The sequence below is a fragment of the Microtus oregoni genome, unplaced genomic scaffold, assembly GCF_018167655.1.
Source record: "Microtus oregoni isolate MIOR12 unplaced genomic scaffold, Mior012 000106F_ref0000393, whole genome shotgun sequence".
NCBI lineage: Eukaryota > Metazoa > Chordata > Mammalia > Rodentia > Cricetidae > Microtus > Microtus oregoni.
The window spans coordinates 2,033,435-2,047,415 of record NW_024544721.1 but is presented as its reverse complement, the minus strand read 5'-3'; the positions used below and the strand labels follow the sequence as shown (position 1 = coordinate 2,047,415).

Here is a 13,981-nt window from a genome sequence, read left to right as displayed (position 1 = left end):
TCAGCCGTAATTAATACATTTGTACCATCCCTTTCTAAGACTCAGGGGACACTGTGGAAGACAGGTAAGGAAGATAAGGAGAAGGGCTGTGAAATGCCATCTTCAGCTAACACTGACTTTTCCTACACTGGATCTATATAACAATAGGTCAGACAAAAAATAAAATATAAATGGGGTCACATTCAAAGAGTTCTGACCTTCATAGTTAAAGCAGTAAACTACTTACTACAGACAGATTCCAGGAGAGGGAGATTTACTGCTTTTGTTTGATATCCACTGGTGAGCAACACCAGACGAACGAAAATTCTAAAAATTATGTCACATAAATGGCCCACTTAACCTCAGTGAATACAAAGACAAATACACACACAGACACACACAAAGACACAGACACAGACACACACACACACACATACACACACACACACACACACACACACACACACACATATATATGTGTGTGTGTGTGTGTGTGTGTGGAAATATCCTTGCAGAGAGTTAGGTGGTTTATTATTAGGGATGGAAAGGTGTTGTGGCAAAGATGTGTTACATTTGTTTATGCTGTTGAATATTATTCTAACTTTATGAAGGTATGTTATATTAGTTTATATTGAATTTGTTTAATTATTTAAAGGTATGTTGCTTTTGTTTATGCTGCATTTGTTTATAATTATCTAAAGATGTGTTGCTGTTTCATCTTGCCTGCCTAAGCACCTGGTTGGTCTAATAAAAAGCTGAATAGTCAATAGTTAGGCAATAGATGGATAGGCAGGACTGGTGGGCAGACAGAATAAGTAGAAGGAAGAATCTAGACTCGTGGAAGGAAAGAGGACAGAATAAGGAGAAAAAGAAGGAGATGCCTGGGGCCAGTCAGGAAGCTGACAGCCAGCAAGACACAGATCAAGCAGTGAAAGTAGGACATACAGAGTGAAAAAAAGGTGAAAATTCCTAAGGCAAAATGTAAATGAAGAGAAATGGGTTAATTTTAGTTATATGAGCTAGTGGTACAAACATAAGTAAGACTGAACTTTCTTAACTAATAATAAATTTTCATATCATGATTTGGGAGCTGGTTGATGGCCCAAAAGAAATCCTGTTACAGGTTGGAAATAAAAGAGGAAGAAGAGTATCAGATTGGATTATATAAAATGTGAAATTGTCAATATTATCTAATAAAATGTTTAATGTTAATTTCCTATTTGTTGTGAGAATTTATACAAACAATATATTTTTTCATTAAATAAAAATATGTGTTGAGGCCCCATGAGATTTTTCCAATCCATATTGATATGTCAACTGATGTTTGTAGATGTGGGGTGCTCATTTGTTTCCCAGCCACCTAAATCTGAATAAAAACACAGAAATGGTATTAATTAGAACACTGTTTGTCCAACAGCTTCAGCATATTTCTATCTAATTCTTACATCTTAAATTAACCCATTTGTATTCATCTGTGAATCACCATGAGGTTGTGGCCTATCTGAAAGGTTCCGGCTGGCAGTTCCAGTCTTTCTCCTTTGGTAACTTGTTATAGGAGGGCCACGTATTCTTTTCCCGATCTCCCGGCATCTCAAACCCAAAATAACCACACAGAAACTGTACTAATTAAATCACTGCTTGACCCATTAGATCTAAAATCTTATTGGATAATTTTTGCATCTTAATTTTACCCATTTCTATTAATCTGTGTATTGCCCCTAGGTTGTGGCTTACCAGGTAAATTTCTGATAGCTGTCTCCAGTGGGGTTACAGGGCTTCTCCCTGACTCCACCTCCTTTCTTCCAGCATTCACTTTAGCTTTCCCTACCTAGCTCTACTCTACCCTATCACAGGCCTAAGACAGCTTCTTTATTAACCAATGGTATTCACAGCATACAGTGGGGAATCCCATATCAGCAGCTACATAACATCTTTCTGACTCTGACTTCTTTTGTCCTCTATCTCTGCTTGGAATTCCCACCATGCTATATTCTGCCCCGCCATAGGCCCAAACATTTTCTTTATTTACCAATGTCAATAAAGCATATTCACAGGATAAAGAGCAGAATCCAACACCAGATGTTGTCATTGTTCAGAATTTTTTTAGAATCCATACTGTTGAGATTTCTTAGGAGTTATTTCTGTGTTATATCTAGAACACACAGTCTGACAGTAGGCTTCATCTGGGTATTACAATTTTTGTAAGGAGAACAAGTTTTCTCATAAAATAAATACCCTACTTAACTGAATATAGTATAGAAAAATACAATGAATTTGAAGGGGAGTGGGGAGGATAGCTTGGGAGTGGTTGACAGGAAGAAAGGAAAGAGGTAAATGTTGTACTTATATTTTAGTGAAAAATACAACAACATATTTAATACATGATTCACCTGTTAGTACAAGAAAAAAAGTGAAAAAAATTATTGAATTCAGGTCCCATGGAATTTGTAAAATTATTATATCTACGTTGCAACTCTCAGAAGAGACAAAAGTGAAATTTAAGCCGGGCGGTGGTGGCGCACGCCTTTAATCCCAGCACTCGGGAGGCAGAGGCAGGCGGATCTCATTGAGTTCGAGACCAGCCTGGTCTACAAGAGCTAGTTCCAGGACAGGCTCCAAAACCACAGAGAAACCCTGTCTAGAAAAACCAAAAAAAAAAAAAGTGAAATTTAGTGTAATCTCAAAGCAATTTTCCTTTCTAATTTTCTAAATAATTAACCTCAAGATCTGGGGAAAATATATTTCCAGTTAAATACTTATATATTTAGCAGCATTCTCTGAATATGTCACTGTTCTGAAATATTCTGTCTCCTTTCACCAATAAATCTTGTGTAAATGCACAAGAATGACCATAAAAGATATGCTATGTTTATAATTGTCATCTGACATCCACAATATTGAGAGGTAGCTATCTGAATGATTTTAGAAGCATGCCTGATGATTCTGAGGGAAAATTGCTTGCTGCCAAGTCTTATAGCTTAAGTGTACACATACACACACACTCACTCACACACACACACATACACACACACACACACACACACACACACACACACACACACACGATGTGGGAGTCCCCTCTGTGTGCTTTGATTACCATTAATGAATAAAGAAACTACAGTAACCTGTTGATAGGACAGGACTTAGGTAGGCATGGAAACAAAACGGAATGCTGGGAGGAAGAAAGCAGAGTCAGGGAGATGCTATGGAGTTGCTACCAGAGTTAGACATGCCGAAAATTTGCTGGTAAGCCACGGCCTTGTGGTGATATACAAATTAATAAAAATGGGTTAAATTAAGATGTAAGAGTTAGCCAATAAGAAGCTATAGCTAATGGGCCAGGCAGTGATTTAATTAATACAGTTTCTGTGTGGTTATTTTGGGGCTAAACTAACCTGGCGGGTGGGACAAACAGCTACATTCCCTACTAATAAAAAGGAATTAAAGAAAAGCTTATACCTGGTTGTGGTGGCACATGCTGGTGTAGAGTTCTAATTTCAGGACAACCAAGATTAGGCAATGAAGAATAGAAATCTGGTAAATATGTAATTGAATGAGGAGACCATGTTACAGCCCCAGTTGCTAGCATAACTTGGCAATTTCAGCCATGTGGTTCTGGTTTTAGAGGTAAGGATAGAAGTAACAGTTTGCAGAATTTGCCTCCATGCCTAAAGAATGGTGCTGAGGTCATGCATGTGTCAGGAATGTCCCCGAATCAATGCTTAGTAGAGAGGACATTGAACGAAGCTGTGCTGTTTAAGGCTGAAATGCCTTGGAGACACCAAGATGTTAGAGGTACAAGAGCCCTGGGATACCTACCAAGAAAAGCTGCTAACAGGAAATGGAACTAGCCCAAGAGAAGTGTGCTTCAGTCTGCAGTCAAAAAAGACAAAAGAGTTGGAGATCTATAGAGTGTTTTAAACTTAGATATGGTATTGCACAGTTGAGTTTACCAAGCTGGTTTTTGGTCATACTTTGGTCCAGAATTTCCTCACTTTGCTTCCTTTCCTACATTTTTTTTTGCTAGAAGTACGTTATCTGTTTTTTTTTTATTTTGCTTCTATAGGAAATTCCAGTTAATAGATCGCAAAAAAATGCAGAAGCGACTTTGAACTTTTAAATGTTGTTGAAACTGAACTTTTGACGTTAGACTAAATGCATTTTTTTTTTTGCATTATGTATGGCTACAAGCCTTTGAAGGTCAGGGAGTCAAATGTGGTGGTTTGAAAGAAAATGGACCCCAAATAGAACGATACCATTAAGTGATATGGCTATGTTGGAGTGGGTGTGATCTCCTTGGAAAAAGTGTGAAGGCAAACATTGAAGTCTCATATATACCCAAGATACTGCCCAGAGTCTCGGAGCACTTATTGTTGCCTGCAAGATACAGGACTCTCAGCTACTTCTCCAACACTGTTTCTACCTGCACACCATCATGTCCCAACATGATGATAATGGACTGAATCCCTGTACTGTAAGCAAGCCACCCCATTTAAATGTTTTCCTTATAAAAGTTACTATGGTTATGGTGTCCCTTTCCAGCATCAGAAAAATCTAACTAAGATACCTAGGTTGTCCAAAACTGATGACATCTTGATCTGTTCTTATTCCATTATAAATGCTAACTTGCTTAGTTACAGTTGCTATTGCTTTGAAGACACACAATGAACATGGCAACCATATAATGGAAAATGTTTAATTGGAGCTGTCTTACACTTTTACAGGTTTAGTCCTTTGTCATCAATGTAGAAAGCTTGGAGACATGTAGGCAGACATGGTGCTAAAGAAGGAGCTGAAAGCTCTATATATAGATCAGTAGGCAGCAGAAGCAACTGTGACACTAGGCATAGTTTGAATATAGGAGACCTCAAAGTTCAGCCCAACACTGACATACTTCTGCCAAAAAGGCCACATATATTCCATCAAGGCTACATCTCCTATAGTCCCACTCCCTATTAGAGGCATTTTCTTTCAACCCAACATTGCACATTTGTACCTACATCAAAATACACATATCATCACGCATATATGTTTTTATAGATGCTCAAGTTTAATTTTTGCTTCCCTAATAAAGTGTTTGTTTTTTATATTTTAGTGTGGAAAACACTGAAAATAATAATACTTAATATAAAGTTAAACCAATTAAGAATTTTCTAGGAGAATGGAGATATGGATCAAAGTGTAGTAAATAATGGTCTGTAGAGGACCATTATTTCATTTCCAGCATACAGTTTGAGTAGTACACAGCCTCATCTAACACTAGTTTCAAAGGGTTGGAGGCCCTCTCCTGGCTTCATCAGACACTATACAAATGTGTACAAATTCATACTGAGACATGTACACACTTATTTATAATTTTAAAATAAAATTAACAAAATATAAAATCGTATTTAGTTGATTTTTAATTTTAAATGTTTAAATTATGAGTATTGAATGCAGATTATTTCCATAACGTTATCTACCCCCTCCATAACCTCCCACTTCCCTGAATCCATCTCAAGTATATGACATCTTCTGTGAGTGACTTCTCCATATACATATGCTATATATGCATATACATACTGTATACATACAATACACATACATATACATCCTAACCAGTAAATCATTTAGGTTTGCCTATATGTGTATTACTTAGGGTTGATTGACATGCCTTCTGAATTTCTGACAAATTATCTTACTTTCTATATCTCCTAAGGTATGTGAAATTAAAGGTCAAAGTGTATTTAGTCTTCTTATGGCACATATTTTCTTGAAACAGCAGACTTTTATTTGCATCCAATGTAAGTAAACTGAGAAGCAAGTTAGAAACTATAAATTACAAATTCCCTCAGATACTTTGAAAGATTACAGAGTCAACTCTTCTCTGAATAGAAGTAAAATTTACTTATCTTTATTCTTGATATATTTCATAAAACCAATTAAGTTCATTTAATATGCAGTATTTATTTATTTTAATAATTTTTGGCTTTTGAAGGTAGAGTATTGTTGAATTTTTTTTTTTTACTCTAGGCCCAGCCACATTGGAATGCCAAAATGTTTTTAGTTTCTTATTTTTTTGCTTTTGGGGAATGCTACCTTGCTCCCAAATAAATCACACTGGATTCTTCTTCTTTCTTATAAATGCCCAGCCTTAGCTTGGCTTCTTTCTAGCCAGGTTTTCTTAACTTATAGAGGTTTATGTTGGGGATTAAGTCCAGTAAACCACTCTGGGTTCAAAAGAAACTCTATAGCAGGTGCAAACTGGCTTCACATATTTGAGGGTGTACACATTAGCACACAAGTCTTCTTTCTCATGGCTCATTTATTCTTCCTATGATCTTTCTTGGTATTTCCACTTCAATGTTTTTTTGCTGTTGCTCTTTGTGCTTGATTTGCATGGGCATCTAACTGGTTAGATTAAAAAGAATCACTTTGGAGACTTTGCTTCCAGCTCTAACAGGGTGACTTCTGGCACCCAGGTGAGAATGAATTTCTTTCTCTGATATTGGTTTAGCCAGTCAAGCATCTTTTCTGTATCTGTAGTAAATACAGAATATTAATAGCTTCTTAAGTTAGAGCAAAATGCCAGTCGATTACCTTCCTGAGTCTGTTAGAGAATTCAGGACCACCCAGGCCTGTATATCACTAAGAGCAGATATGATATCTTTTTGTTCAGTGCCTCTTGCTTAAGGCTACTTTCTTGTCAATAAGGATAATTGTATTGGACTAGCATATGTATATATATATATATATATATATATATATATATATATATATATATATATTTGACTATTAGAACAAAGGTTTGGCTGAGTTAATTCTTTCACACCAGGGCTCCATGGTGGGGGAAAAGTTATATAGCTGCCCATACAAAAAAAAATGAGGATTAAAGAATTATTTATATACTGCTGGGATATTTTGGGATGAACTCCATTATGGAAGGGAGAAATGCCATGATTTCCCAATATTTCTACAGAATCAAGAGTGACTATCTGAAAGACAGGTGTTCCCAAAACTTTGCAAGTTGGTTTCTCCATATGGAGTGTACACACTCCCATGGATTTGTCTAATAGATCTATCAGCTGAACATTCACTGTATAATACTTGTGGGCTCTCATCATTCACTTATCTTTTGTCTCTGGGCTTTTTCCTTTTCTTACATTTGTAATCTTAATTTCATTCTTACTACGTGCCTGACTGGGTGGCTAGCCTCTTCTTTTCTCTCTCTTTGATCTCATTTGCTCCTTCTTCTTCTTCCTCTCAGATTTTTCCTCCTCTTTATTCTGTCTACCAGCCCCACTTATCCATTCTTCTGCCTCACTATTGATTTTTCTGCTCTCGTATTTAACATCCTACTTAATTTTTAAGATAATTATTAAATATTTATAATATAAATTTGTTAAATGAGCGTATTTAGTTTTATAGTTATAATTTTTCTAAATTTATTAAATTATAAGTATATAAACCTATTCTAATGAATTTATATATAATTATACAAATTTGAGAGAAAAAATCAAATGATCATTTGATTAATGACTTTATCCATAAGATAGTTGCAAAAGAAGATAAAAGGGCTAGTTAGTCATCATGCCCCAATAAACATAGGGTATTACATGTACTTATATTATGTATTACATATTCATATATATTCATAGCTTACTTGATTCAGTATTACTTTATACTCTTGTGACAAATTTTCACAGTTAAACTAGAATTATTGATTTTTCCGTTCTTTATGGACAAGTCAGGTGTTTTAGAAAAGTAAAAACTCGCAGCTTTACAGAGTTAAACAAAAGCAGCATAAAAGAATACAATAATCTTTGAATCACTGAAACAAATATTCCAGGGCATAAACAAATATAACATATCTTAAACAGATATTTTATAACAGGGCCATGTTTAAGGAACATATAAAATCAATAGTAAGGCAAGAGAATGGATGTTTAGACGTTAATAAACATTAAAATTATAGTAGAATATAACAAACAGACTTCCTGCAGTAGCAAATGAGAGCAGGTATAGAGAAGCACAGTTAGATATTATGAGGAGAGAGAGCCTAAATTGAAGGTCTTCACTGGGCCCCTTCCCTTGGAGCTTGGGGAACTGTGAAGGCTCAAAAAATTAAAACTATTTCTACCTTGTCTGAAGGTCTGAGAGTTTGAGATTGTTCAAAATTGTTGACAACCAGGGCTATACATCCTGACCTGGGGTGTGGTTACTTGGACTTTTTGACACTAAGATGACCCATACAGGCAGATCTGCTCCACCCTGACCAATGGTCAGGATATTCAAGCGCATTTCTGCTCCTTCTTTTGTAATAGGAGGTTTAACTTTGGGAGTAGCTGCCTTCAGCATACTTGGTCTAGGGTGGGTTTACTGCCTATACAACAGAATGTTTTTCTCTTGGATTAATTGCTTGATGATTCAAATCATTGAAGCAAGTAACTGTTCTGGTTTTCTTTAGTATCATGTTAAAGCAGTCTTTTGTCTTCTGGTGTAGTTGGAGGCAGCATGTTTTTTCCTAGATGCTCAGCTCTGAAATAACCACACAGAAACTCTATTAATTAAATCACTGCTTGGCCCATTAGCTCTAGCTTCTTATTGGCTAACTCTTACATCTTAATTTAACTCATTTCTGTTAATCTGTGAATTGCCACATGGCTGTGGCTTACTGGCAAGGTTCCAGCATGTCTATTCCCAGTAGTGGCTGCATGGTATCTTACTGACTCCACCTTCTTTCTTCCAACATTCAGTTTAGTTTTCCCCACCTAAATCTGCTCTACCTATCACAGGCCCAAAGCAGATTCTTTATTAACCAATGGTTAATAAAGCATACAGAGAGAAATCCCACATTACATTGGGGTATACAAGTGTGTGGAAAATAAATGCAGGGATTTCAATATTCACTGGAAATTCCTCTGAGTACTTTCCTGTGTTTTTTGTTTTATTATTTTTACTTGTGTCTTCATCCTCTTTACAATTTTTCTGATCCTCATGCCCCTACCCTGATAAGTGGTAGTTGTTGTTCTTTTTTTAAAAATGCTGCAAGATCCCCGCGGTAGTAAGCAGCAGAAATGCTGTAGGTCCCAAATGTTGTTATCCGGCCATGTGGTGGCAGGCAGCAGGCTCTGGGAGCAGCCAGTCCCAGGCAGAAATGGCTGCCGGTCTCAGAGCTGCGGCCTGAGCGGTGGCGGCGGGCCATGTGGTGGCAGGCCATGTGGCGGCAGGCCATGTGGTGGCAGGCAGTGGGCCCCAGGCAGAGATGGCTGCTGGTCCCCGAGTAATGGCTGGTTCCAGGCAGGGAGACACATGGCGGGCAGGCAGAAGACAGAAACATGGATAGACACGACATGCAGGGTGAGGTTGAATGTTTATTCAGGGGGTTATGGAGGAGGAAGGGTGAAGGGGGGACAGAGAGAGAGGGAGAGAGAGAGAGAGAAGACAAGAAAGAGACAGAGAAGGGGGAAGCAGAAAAGTGGGGAGGGAGGCAGAAGCGAAGCTGCCTCTCCAAGAGGAAGATGGAAAAAGAGAGCGAGCTCAGGCTGGAAGCTGAAGATCAGCCTGCCTCAGAGGATGGGGAGAGGAATGGGTGTGGCTTGTCTCTTAAAGGGACCAAAACCATAACATTCCCAGGTCTTCCTTATAATAAAAAGCGCGCATGTCAAGGAAGCAGAAAAGGAAGGGCCCAAGATGGTGGCAGGCAGGTCAGAGGTAATGGAAGTGGGAGTGGCTTGTCCCTTAAAGTGACAGGAAAGCACAACAGTAGTTTTATCGAAGCTGGTCTTCAACAGGGAACCACACAGAAGAGGAGGAAGAAAAGATTGTAGGAATCAGAGAATATGGAAGATAGCAGAAGAACATGACCCACTGAAGCAACTAAGCAGGGTGCTATGGGTTCACAGAGCATGAAGCAGGAAGTACAGGACCTGTATAAGTTTACATCAGGCTTTCTGTATATATGTTACTGCTCTTAACTTAATGTTCCTATGAGATTCATAACAATGGAGGTGTTTCTGACTCTTTTGTCCTTTCTTGGCACTCCTTTCATCTTATCATGTTGACTTGTCTAGCCTTTCTTGTTATGAGGGCTTTTACTTTGTCTTACTCTATTTTGTTTGCTGTGTTTTGGTTTTGTTCCTTGGATGCCTCCTCTTTTCTGAGGGGAAATAGAGGGGGAGTGGATCTGAAGGACAAGGGAGGTGAGATAGAGCTTGGAAGAATAGAGGGAGCAGAAACTGTTCAGAATGTATAGTATGAGAGAAGGATCTTCTTTCAATAAAATAAATATAAAAATTGCAGTATGTATTATAAATAAATGCAGTAAATGAGATACAAGAGCAGTATGTAATCATGTTTTCCCTTTCTATTTTTATTGAGCTCTACACTGTTCTCTGCTCCCTCCTTGCCTCTCCCCTCTCCCTTTTAACCCTTCCCCAAAGTCCCCATATTCTCAGTTTATCCAGGAGATCTTGTCTTTTTCTACTTCCCATGTGGATTAGATCTATGTATGTCTCTCTTAGGGTCCTTATTCATGTCTAAGTTCTCTAGGATTGTAATTTGTGGGCTGGTATTCTTTGTTTTATATTTAAAAACCACTTAAGAGTGAGAACATGTGATGACTGTCTTTCTGTGTCTCTAGGTTACCTGACTCAAAATGATGTAATCATGTTTTCACATGAGGAATTATTGGGCAGTAATAATGATAAAACCATATTGAAATCTACTCTTTTATTATTGTTTTGGTTTAATTGTAGCAATACATATTTATACACACATCATATATTTTCTCAATATAATATCATATTGTAGTTGTTTTCATCATGTTATATAAACATAATTGAATTATAAACATATTGAATATGACCAGAAATTATATAATGAATTTTATTGATTCATTATAAAAAGGTTATAATTAAGGTTTTTGGTACCTTAAACAGTAAGTTGTAACTCTCTGCAAAATACACTTGTATAGAATTTCTCACTGTCCAAAAATTCAAACAGAAAGAAATGCTATTTATAAATTCACAATTATTACTAGATTTCTCTGTCCATTTTATTTCTACTGATGAAAAGAGAATTTTTTATATTCTAGCAAAACAGTACATTAAGTGTTCATGCCAAAATATAATAGGCTATCCAATGAGACAAAATATGAAAAAACTATAAATCAAATTAATAGAAAAATTTTTATAATAGCTAATTAGTCAGTTCAGTGTTTAAGTATAGAAGCTATCTTAAATTCCTTTGAACAAAACCACATCTGTTGAGAAAACATTTTTACACTAAGGAGTTTCTGTCTTATATTATTTCTTCTAGTACTCTATTTGGAAATCCCATTAACTCAATTTTAAAAAGCTTCCTCATTAAGTTGGAAATTGTTTATAGACAATGTAAAGAACATACAGAAGAAATTCCTAATATTTCAATTAGTCCTATATTATTATTTTGTTTCTGCTACATGATTTTTTGATTTATTTTAAGATATTAACTTATAACTTTACTCCCAGAATACAAATATATATAATAGATGATTCAAATTTATTATATAGTCATGCTTGCATACATTAAGATAGGTTTCTTTTGCCTTGTTCTTTACAATTTAAAAGCAACCAGTTAATTAAAATATAGCAATAAGCAGCCAAATTCTTGTCCAATGATTAGTTTTACATCAAAGTGACAAAAGTTAAAGTGACAAAATGCTAAATCTTTTTTTTTTTTTTTTAGGGCCAGGTGTTTATTTCCCTTACATGTAAGATGGTTCACAACCATGATACTAGGGCTTCGGCACTGTGGGAGAGGGGAACATGCCCGGCCTCTTAGGGCCAGAGGATCTCGACTTCAGTGTACACCGAGAAGGGAAGGAAAGGTGATTTCACTTTCCTGCCTCACCTGAAGGGACAGAATCAGTTCCACTCCTTCCCGGTGATGATTGGCCTGGTCCCAACCATTACAGGAAAGTGGAAAAGGTTCAGGAAGGTACCAGCGTGGATTAGGACACAAGATGGGGCAGATGACATCAGAAGCATGTGACTGGTGGGAGCTGTTCCTAAGATTCTGGGCAACCTAGTCCTGGTCTGGCAGAGGGCAGGGGGCATGGACGGTGCTTATTGTTTGGCATTGATGATGTCCACAAATTCAGGCTTGAGGGAAGCCCCGCCCACGAGGAAGCCGTCCACATCAGGCTGGCTTGCCAGCTCTTTGCACGTTGCTTCAGTCACTGAACCTCCATAAATGATTCTGGTGCTCTGAGCCACCGCATCAGAGACATTGCATTTCAGCCAACCCCGAAGCTTCTCATGCACTTCCTGGGCCTGTTGAGGTGTTGCAGTCTTGCCAGTACCAATGGCCCATACAGGTTCATAGGCCAGGACCCTTTGCTCCAGTCCTTCACATTATCTGCGATGACCTTGGTTTTCTCGAAAACAACCTTCTCGGTGATGCTGGCTTCCCTTTCATCCAACTTCTTCCCAGTGCAGGCGATCACTCCGAGCCCCTCGGATAGGGCATGGGCTACTTTCTGCCCAATCAGCTCATCGGACTCCCAGAAGACGTGCCTTCTCTCTGAGTGCCCCAGCACTGCCCATGCGGCTCCTAAGTCTTTGATCATGCCAGGGCTGATCTCCCCAGTGAAGGCCCCATTGGTCACTTTGTAGCAGTTCTGCGCAGCCACAGCAATCTTGGGATCTAGCTTCTGCCTGGCGAAGTCGATGTAGGCGGTGGGGGTTGCACAAACCACCTCGGTGTCTGCCGGCACCTTAGCCGTGTTTAGGGTGCAAATGAGTTCTCCCAGGCACTTCTTCCTTCCATTCATCTTCCAGTTGCCCCCAACGAAGAACCTTCCTGGAAGGCGCCATTGCACTGGGACAGACTGGCTGCAGGTCAGTACGAGCCAATGTTAACTCTTATATGGCTACTCAGACTTCTGATATGATAGTTCATATATAGTTTTTCTTGGAAAATAACATAATTTGCTTAAAGTAACACATATTGAGTCTCACTTATCTTCTGTTTATAATACTGTTTTTCCTTTGGACATGTGACATACACATTAGAATTTGATATTTTACATTTCTGTACATTTTTAATATTTGGGGAATTATTTATTTGTTTAATCTTAATGAATATTTCTCTTCTCTTATTATTCTTGTTGGTATAAATATTTTGACTGACAACTACTTTATATATTTATCAGATAAAATATGGAGGTTTACATTTTATAGGATGAAAATCTTAAAACTGGCTAATTAACCAATCCATTTCTTAATTTTTAATAAAAAAGTTTTAAGTTAATTATTTTAACAATTTCAAAATGTATAATACTACTTAAGCATAGTTCATCTTCTGTACAATAAATTACTGAAGTTATTCCTGTGTTGCAACTGACACTTTGTAGTCATCTTCTGATTTGTTCCTCATTTTCTTTTTTAATGATCATTTTTTTATTTCCATTAATTCAAACACATTAGTACACATGTAATCTATTACATAAAAATTCTTAGGGTTAACCTTGATAATCACAAATAACAGGATGCCTTTCTATTTCAGAGTTATCAACATAAATGTATTCTGTTCATTTGATAATTAGTTGGTGTTTTAATCAGTTCTCTATTACTATGACAAGACTATGACCAAGGCAACTTATCAAAAAAGAGATTATTTGCACCTTACAGTTTCAGAAGTTTAAAGTTCATGACTGTCATGAACACTTTTGTGAGTATGGCATGAAGTAAGTGGGCATAGTGCTAAAGCAGCAGCTGAAAGCTCACATCTTTAAATGCAATTGCAAAAGGAAGAGAAAGACAAAGACCCTCAGAATAGCATGGGATTTGAAAAGGAAAATCTCACCTTAAATTAAACATCTCTTCCAACAAGGCTACACTCTCTAATCTTTTAAAAGTCTTCCTACTGGGGATCAAATATTCAAATATATGAGCCTATGAGGACCATTCTGATTCAAACTACAATAGAAAGAAAGTTAATATGACACCTTGTCTATTATAAGCATCACTGCATGAATACA

At 37.3% G+C, this 13,981-nt stretch overlaps 1 pseudogene; it reads right to left on the bottom strand.

Moving 5' to 3' along the window:
* Positions 1 to 12,065: 12,065 nt before the first annotated feature.
* LOC121443422 lies at positions 12,066 to 12,839 on the bottom strand (annotated as a pseudogene).
* Between the last annotated feature and the right edge of the window lie 1,142 nt (positions 12,840 to 13,981).